The following is a 9516-nucleotide window of genomic DNA, read 5'->3' as shown; positions in this document are numbered from 1 at the left end:
AATCCACCCCAGTGGCCTCACCATGCACACTGGGCACCCACCCACTCCCCATTAACCATGTGAGCTTGTGGCTCTCCTCCTCCTGCCACCTCAGGGTAGTAACTACATCACAAGCCTATTGGAAGCCAATCTTTTTACCTGCTGGTTAGCTGCTGTACGCTTGCGCCCCCCACTCCCACCCCCCCAACTCACAGTGGCCCCAGGCAAAACGGGAAGCAATGCCTGATTCTGCGCCACCCCAAAGACTGGTGTGGCTCCCTCCATTGTGATCCACAAGGGTTTTTTAAAAGCTAATGTTCTACTATGTTTTGGGTGCAAGTTTACCTAACAAATTAAACTTCCATTTGACACTGTCTACACGTAAGGTTTGGGGACAGCAGCTGGCTGTTCACAAGGGGTCAACACTCTTATACCTCTCTGGCTGTGCTACTTCCATCACTCTCACTTCCTTGTCCTCGAACCGTCTGACCTCATCCTCACTTCCGAATAATATTGACCTTTGGGCCTCAGAGGTGGCTTTTTAATAGAGCATCGTCCTCATGGCTGAGACGCTTTCATGTGTCGTTAGAAGCCCGCTGTGTAAACCACCTGGCACCCGGGCTCCCAAGGCCCTTCATTTTGTGTGCCCTTCTGTTCGCTGACTACAAGCTGATGGTTTGGGTTCAAGGTTTAAAAGTCCTCAACTAGTCCGGTGGTCTGGACTTTTTAAGAAGCTGAGTTCCGGTCTGCGTTTTTCTCTCCTTCTATCAGGGTCCATTTCTTGTGGCCCCGATGGGAGGGTGGCCAGGCACCATCTAGTTCTTATGGTCTCATGGTAGAAGGTGTGGTTCATGTGGGTGATTAGCCCTGCAAACTAGTTTCTTCACTGGGTCTCTGGTTTCTATCAACTCAGGGTTTTCTGTTTTCCAATCAGGGTTTCTGTTGGCTGGTTTTTGGAAGTTGATCATTAGACCTTTTTTTCCTAGTCCATCTGAGACTTGGTCAGTATCACAGCAGTACACAAGCCTCCTGTGACAGATGAGCCTGTGGCTGTGCATGAGGTGCCTTGGCGCAAATTGAGAGATGGTGATTCTACAGCTGGGCCACCAATACCTGCTCTTCTTTTTAATATATTTGAAACACTGTCATGGCTCATATTGAGTGGGCCCAAGCAGGGGAACAATTATGAGGATGGCGCAGGACAGGGCAATGTTTCCTTCTGCTGTGCACTGGGGTGCTATGGGTGGGAGATGACTTACTGGCACCTACAACAACCTCATCAGTGGATCTCATGGCACATGGGTTCTTTCCCAAAGGCGAATGGAAGCTGCCTGCATCCAGCACCCTACGCATTCAATCAAGAACAAGCAGCTGGAGGATTCCAGGAGGTCCGACCAGTGTGGGGAGTCCTGGGTGATGTCAAGGGCTAGTGCACTTGGCTGGCAGCCTGAAGATGAGCTGGTTTGAGTCCGACCAGAAGGAGCTCAGAAGAAAGACCTGGCGATGAGAATGAAAACACCAAGCCGCTGAAGACTCTGGGGGCCCTGAGCTTATGCTCATGGAGGTGGAAGGATTTAGAAAAAGGGCAGAGACAGGGTGGCATTAAAATTTGAACCCATGTTACTGGATCACTGACTTAGAAATTGTTGGGCTGGCTCGGGGTTTCGGCAAACTTTCAACAGTTAAGTAGTGAAAGCTCTCGGGACCTGATCGCAAAGAGGGTGGCCAGGCGTCACCTGGATGGCCCCTGCTTGCGGTCACTCCGGGTGGTGATGGCAGGGCATCTGGGCTTCCCTGATCCCAGCATCAGCCTCTCCGCTTCCATGGGGGGTGTCCCCATGGACTTCCCATCCCGTGGGCTTTCTCCTCACCAAACACCCATTGCCAGGTCGACGGGCACCCACCCGCCTGCCAAGTCTCTCGCTGCCTTCCTCCACACACGTCTGAATAATTCTGGGAAAGGTCATGGATTTTCTGTTCACACCAGCCGCCCACCTCCCCACCCCGCACACACTGATGCATGCTTTCTCCCACGCCTGCAAATAGCAGACCGCAGGAGCGCTGGGGGACAGAGTCGGCTGAGAAGCTGTGGCGGGGGCGGCAGGCATGCGGCAGGGCCCTGGGGGCGCACATAACAGTCCGCCCCGCTCAGGGAGCTTGGCTCTTCTACAACTTACTGCCCTCTGCAAGCTCTCACGTGAACATGCGGGTGACGGACGGCCTTGCCCAAATCCTGTACGGTTCCCCCTTCTGAGCTCACACGTGTGTCCACTAGGATGAGGTCAGGCTCACCGCGGGGGCCCTTATCATTTGGGGCCAGGAATCAAACTCAAGTCTCAGCCAAACAGCAGGCAGGCCTTAGGGGATAGGATGCCACCATCCAGTGCTTGCTCCTCAGACCAACCAACCACACAATGCACGGCCCACCCCCACCAAGATCAAATGGGGCTGGGGGGCTGGTGCCCAGGTTCCAGGCGGGGGGCGACGGTGAGCACAAGGAGAAATGGAAGAGTGCTTTTACCTGGGGGGGCTGCAATCAATGTCACAAACCGTGTATGAACTGTTGACTAGGAAACCAGCCGGCTCCATCGCCTTTCACTCAAATCACAATGAAAAAGCTTCAAAGAAAGGAAAAAAGAAGAATACTGTCTCAGAAAACCTCCTGGTGACTCGATTCTGTGAGGGGCTTTCTAAAAGTCCTCTTTTGGTCTGAAAGCTTTCGCTCGTGAGCCAACTGTAGGGGACCCATGGAGGGGGTGCCCACCCATGAAAGGGCTGACCTCTCCTGGTACAGTGGGTTAAGCAGTGGGCGGCTGACCCAAAGGGCTGGTGGTTCAAAGGCACCAAACACTTAGCTCCCAGGCTGGGAAACCCTAAGGGGTGTTTGTACTGTCTTGCGAGGTCACTGGGAATTGAACCTGACTCCAAGGCAAGGGCTTGGGGCTGGAATGGAGGGGCTTCTGAAGCTCCTGGGAAAATGGAATGGAAAGGAAACAGTGGGCGGCCACGTTCAATACAACAGAAGATAACAAGCGCCGGGGAGGGTGTGGCGGAGAGATCGGAACCCTCACCCACTGCTGGTGGGACTGTCCGTCTTGACAACCTCTGTGGAAAGTGACACGGTGCCACCTCCAACAGAAAGGAAGCCTCGTGGCATGACCAGACACACGCAGCCCGTGTTCAGTGCACACTGTTCACAGCGGCAAGAGAGATGGGAACATCAGCAGAACGGACACAGAGGCTCTGGTATGCACACACACAGTGGAACACTGCATCGCTAAGGAAGAGGGACAAGACAGCGACTGACCTGGAGAACATCATGCTGAATGACCCTGTTCAGTCTCAGCAGGACAAATAGTATATGTGGCCACTACTGTAGGTGAAGAGACGTAAAAACCAAGAGAAAGGTCGTCAGACCCAAAGGAACCAACTTCGGAGACTGCCAAAGGCGGGAGGGAAGAGAAGATACCGGACTGGACCGGGTGTGGGGGAGAGCAAACCACAAGAGAAATGTGTGATCACAAGGTGGGGGGAGGTAAACTCTTTTTGGTGTGGGGGTTACTGAATAGTAATTCAAACCATTGAATGCAAAGTTGATGATCCAAAATGTGCCCCCCCACCCCCAATTCACAAGTTTAAAAAAAGGAAGTTTTCCTATGAACTTTTTGAAGCCCCTTCGTATGTGACCAGGCACCCCACACAAACAGCCTAGAAAAGCCAGCTCTGCCCCCTGGGCAGCAGCACTGGACAAAGCAAGTCCCCGACTCCGTGTGAGACCAAAGGCGGAAGCGGGGAGGAGAACCCAGAGCCCCAGCAAAGTGGCGCAGAGTGAGGGACAGCAGTGCTTTCTCTCCAAAAAGCTCAGCAAGCCTCCCGCCATCACTGTCTTTCTGCATGACCCACTTCGCAGGGCAGCTCCACTCCGGGCCCCACCCCTCCCACTAGGGTTTCAATCAAAGGATCTCTGTCTCCATCACAAAGACGCCCCTAATGCTGTCGTAAAGGGACTTCTATACGCCAGAGCCCTGCTGTGGGCTGGAGCAGCTGGCCCACAGGACGGCTGCCTGGAGGATGTGGGCATTCGAGTGGCTATAGAAGTGTCTCTATTTTAATGTACACAAGAAAAATTATATGGTGAGCGCAGATGAGTTCCCAAATAGCTCAGGATGCATCCAATGAAAACGAACCCATTTCAAGTTCATTTCTTGAGGTCCGTAGATAACACTGTCGTGGTGATTTTGACTCAGAGCGGCCCTAAAGGACAGAGCGGCATGCCCATGCGGTCTCCAGAGCTGGGAATCTTTACGGGGGTAGCCGGCCAGGCTAACTGCCCCGGAGCAGCTGGTGGGTTCAAACTCCTGACCCTTTGGTTTGTAGGGAAAGGATGGTGAGGGCATTCTCTCTGCCTTCCAAACATGTCTCGCCCCAGTCCCCCCTGCCTTACTGGGCCCTCAAGTCAGGGGAGCCACTGCTGTCCCTCGAAACCTTGGGGTTGCCCCTGACGACCTGTCCTCTGCCACGCACCCAGCTCAGCTCTCTTGGCAAGCCACTCACTCTTTCACCAAGTCTGGGGAGGGAGGGGTGGGTGCTTCTTGCCACTGCCCCCACCCTCATGGCCGGTTGTCACCTCACCCTGGCTGACTGCTGGAACCTCTGGTGACTCCAGTCACAAACTGAATCATCACTGGTCTACGGCCAGCCAATACTTCACTTGACAGCCACAAGTTCAGGGCCTACGGGGCCTGGGCTACCAGTACCTTCTACCACCCACACCCCTCCAGCCACAACAGGCCTCGGGGGCTCCAGCAGGCAGCCCCCTCACCCCTCCTCACAACCAGAAGCTTACACGCCTGCTTTATCAGGCCCTCAGGAGGCCTGCCCACCACTAAAGGGGCTCCCCACTGGTCCCTGTTCCAAACCAAACACACGCTTTGCTTCCTCAAGCACTGCCTGGCGACACTGCCTGGTGACGCCTGGCTGTCGACCATGACCACGTCATGTATATTCTTCCCATCCCCACCCCAGGAACATATCCCAGAACCAGGTAAGCTCACCTCCTGCCTTAGCCCAAGTCCTTGGACCCCACCAAGCCTACAGGAAGCTACCCTCTGGCTGACACCAGGCAGGCACGGGCTTTCTTCCATCAGCCACGCCCTCCACAACCCAGCTGTCAACGTCACCACCCAGCCGGCATTCCCAGTGGGCTCCCCCAAAGCAGGGACATCTGCACAGGGGCTCTGCCCTGCAGCAGTTCACACCAGGCCCGCCGAGCCAGCCAGATGGCCAGGCAGACCCGAGAATTAGCGAGGCAACCCAGTGCTCGAGCCGGTCTGACTCAGAGTGACCAGCAGCTTCGGGAGCTGCCTTCTTTATCGGCAGCTTTCTCTTGTGGAGTGGCTGGCGGGTTCGAACTACTGACCTTCCGATTAGCAGCCAAGTGCTTAACCATGGCACTGCCAAGGCTCCTTGGTAAAACCCAAACCCCAACCCTTGGCCATAGAGCCAATTCCAACTCACAGCGACTCTTTTTAGGGTTTCCGAGGCTTTGAGCATCTTGACAGGGGCTGCTGGACCTCGTTTTTTTTCTCTTGTAAAGCTGTTGGTGTGTTTGAACTGCCGACCTTGCGGTTCGAAGTCCAAGCTTACCCAGCAGCACCAGCAGGGTTCCACTGGCAAAATCAAGAGGGCAGACAAAGGTGGTCTCTGGAGTGGGGGGAGAGAGCTGGCCCCAACAGGGAGCACCTCCAAGATTCTGCTTCGGGAGGACCTGCCCCGAGCCTGCCATTAGCTGGCAGCCGTGCAGGGCAGGGGCACACCTGGGCCCCAAGCACTTCCAGATCTTCCAGGGCCGGAGGACCAAGCGACGACGGCCTGGCCACAAGCTCCACTTGTTCTGTCACAATGTTTATCGAAGGCCTGGCGGCAGAGAAGCCTGTGGGCAATCACCAGAATGCCCTGACAGTGGGGGCAGTGGAAGGGTGCCTGCCCTCAGGCAGGAGACCAGCAGACTCCCATCCATGCCCCTCATGTGCTACAGCTTTCAGCAGGCTGCCAGTCTAAAACAGACGAGGCAGGAAGGCCTGGTGGTCTACTCCTGAAAATCAGCCACTGAAAAGCCAACGGGTAACGAGTCCCATCAGCCACTGGTTCCAGGGATTGGTGTGGAGCTGGGCAGCAAAACCACTGTGCGTGGAGACACCCCCGACTCGTGCTGGGGGACCCAACAAGCTAGGACTGGGCGTGTCAGAATAGGCCTGTGTTGCCCATGCCTGTCTACGTGTAGCTGTGAGCATGCATGTTAGGAGGAGGCAAGGCCCGGGGTCAACCTTGGCACCAAACCCACGAGCATCCAGAGTGTGGGAATCAGGGCATCGCAGGGCATCTCCCCATCTCCCCTGCTCTGTTCTCATCTAGTCTGAGGGCTTCTGGAATCAGGCTGGCCTGAACAAGACTCCTGTCTCTGCCACGTCACAACAGTGTGGTTTTCAGGTAAATGATCACCTCACCATGCCTCAGTTTCCTCCACTGTAGAATAGGTGGGGCTTGCCACGACAAGGAAATTACTAATGTCAAGCAAGTAGCCAGAAGGCTCCTTCCAGGCAAGGGTGGCGAGACTTGTGTCTTACATACTTTGGCCATGCTTTCAGGAGAGACCTCACTCACTGCCATCACAGGCGATGCTGACTCACAGTGACCCTACAGGGCAGGGTGCAACTGCCCCGAGTTGCTGAGACTAACTTTATCGGAGTAGAAAGCCCCATCTTTCTCCCGAGGAGCAGCTGGTGCCTTCCAAATGCTGACCGTGAGCAGCACACTTCCCACCAGGGATCCTCAGGACAGAGAGTCCCTAGAAAAGGACATCATCCGTGGTTAAAAAAGAGGAAGCGGTGTGACAAGACGGACTGCAAAGCGGCTGCAACAGTGGGATCCAGCACCAGAACAGTTGTGAGGCTGGCTGCGGAGCAGACTGTTGTTTCTCCTGTGCACGGGGCCGCTAGGAGTCTGAACTGACTTGATGGGCCCTAACAAGCACAAGGCAATCAGCACTTTGATTGTGAATGAGTGATGCTGCCAGTATGAGTGTTCTTACTGATGACTCTCTGCAGCCGGTCACAGACCATTTCAGCTCACTAACAGCTTAGGACAGGAGTCCTGGTAGCACAATCCGAGCTGCCAACCACAAGGCCAGCAGTTCAAACCCACCAGCTACTTCAAGGGAAAAGATGAGGCTTTCTGCTGCCACAAAGATTTACAGCTCAGAAACCATGTATAGGGGTGATATGAGTCAGAACTGACTCGGTGGCCGTGAGCTTGGCTTTTTGATAATGCCTAGGATATTGGGTTTTATGCTACTTCCTTTCTGACGACTTCCAATTTCCCTGGATTCATATTTCTCCATTCCATGCTCCAATTATTTTTTCCCATGTCCCAATTATTAATGGGTGTCCTACCCCATAAACAAATGAAGGTTTATTCCATCTATATCATTAAGGTCAACTCTATTTTGAGGCAGCATCTCTTCCCAGTCGTATTTCCAGTGCTTGCCAGCCTGAATGACTTCTACTCCAGGACTATGTCAAACATGCTCTGCCACTAGTCACAAGATTTTCACTAGCAATTTACTTCAGAAGTAGATACACCAAATCCTTCTTTTTAGTCTTGGTCTAGAACAGCGGTTCTCAACCTGCGGGTCGCCCAATTTATCACAGTAGCAAAATGACAGTGATGAAGCAGCAACGAAAATAATGTTACGGTTGGAGGTCACCAGAGCAGGAGGAACTGTGTGAAAGGGTCTCGGCATGAGGAAAGTTATGAACCACCGGTCTAGAAGCTCTGCTGAAACCTGTCCACTATGGATGGCCCTGCTGGTATTTAAAAGTCCAGTAGCGTAGCTTCCAGCGTTAAGAGGAACATGGAAGCTACCGAGGGACAAACTGAGAGAGCAGTGGTGGACATGAGTGAACTGGACAATCATGGTCTACGATGCCAGGAACGACAAATGGAAGAGGAATGACATCATAGCAACCCTGTGTGCAACAGACAGAAACACTGCTGGTCCTGCACCAGCATCACAGTCGGTACTGTATGGAAGCCAGGTTGTCGCAGCCCATCTTGTGTGTGTGTGTGTGTGTGTGTGTGTAGGGGGGTGTCCTTTGTTTCTACAGATGTGTGGTCAGTTTGATTCTCATATATTCAAGTGCATTATTGCCATTTACATTGTTGTGTTTTTTTTGTGTTTGTTTTTTTCAGGTTATTTTCAACGAGTAAGCCATAGGCCTTGCGCCATTCTTTCATCATTTCAATATCTGGCATCATTGCTATCACCAAGGCCTTATTTTCCAACTGCCGATCCTTCTTGTTTCCAACTTTCCGATATTTCAATGGAGGCATGCTGGCCATGCTCACTTATCTATGCCTAGAAACCTGGAAGTCAGCTACCAGGCCAACCAAGGGGGCGAGATCCAAATCTGTGTCCATCCCAAAGAGTTATTCCAACAGAACGCAGAAGTTACTAAACATCATACACATTTTGCTGAACATAATTCAAAACCAGTTACAGCAGCCTATCAACGGGGAAATGCCAAAAATCCAAGCCTGATACGTACGGAAGAGGACATGGAATAAGGGTTATCACTGCTGATGTAAGATGGAGCTTGGCTGAAAACAGAGAATACTAGAAAAATGTCTACCTGAGTTTTACTGACCACGGAAAGGCACTCAACTGTGTGGATAAACACAACTTACGGACAACGCGGTGAAGAACGGGGCTCCAGGACACGTCAGTGTGCTCACGCGGAACTTGTACACAGACCAAGAGGAAGTTGTTGGAGCAAAAACAAGGGGTACAGCTTGGTTTAAAATCAGGAGAGGTGTGCATCAGGGATTGATCCTTTCACCATACTTGTTCAATCTGTATGCTGAGCAAATCAGCCAAGAAGTGGAACTCTCTGAAGTATCAGGATCGGAACCTTCCATGGGCAGAGCAGAAAGGACCAGAAGCACTCACTAATAAAGACCAAAGACTATTTATTACCTTCAGGATGCGCTACATCTCAAAACCAAGAAAACAGGAATCCTCACAACTGGTCAAGACGTAAACCGGGAGAAGAATGAAGGTGTCAAAGGTGTCAAGAGCTCCCTGTTCCTTGGATCCACAATCAAGCCCCCTAGGAGCGGCAGCCAAGAGAGCCCCTGGCCTCCTGTCCTGGAGACATTTCAAGTGCTCAAGAGCAAAGCCGTCACTCGCAGCCTGGGGAATTAAAACGGGCCCAAGGCGTGCCAGCCTCCCGCCACGGCATTTTCAATCAGTTCGTCCGTATTCGAAATCTGCACAATGAACAAGGAAGACCCAAGAAGAATCGATGCATTCGAATTGCGGTGCTGACGGTGCACGGTGAATACAGACCACGGGCTGCCAGGGAAGCCTGTGTGGGAGAAGAAGGATGCTTCTCAGAAACGCCGACGGCAGAAAGAAAAGCATTTCTTCTCGAAAGAAAAGCGGATGGTGAGACTTTGGACATGATCCCAGGACGGACT

Source organism: Echinops telfairi, unplaced genomic scaffold, assembly GCF_000313985.2.
Source record: "Echinops telfairi isolate 266 unplaced genomic scaffold, ASM31398v2 ScPeMD7_2;HRSCAF=8, whole genome shotgun sequence".
Classification (NCBI taxonomy): domain Eukaryota; kingdom Metazoa; phylum Chordata; class Mammalia; order Afrosoricida; family Tenrecidae; genus Echinops; species Echinops telfairi.
This window is presented reverse-complemented; position numbering follows the sequence as displayed.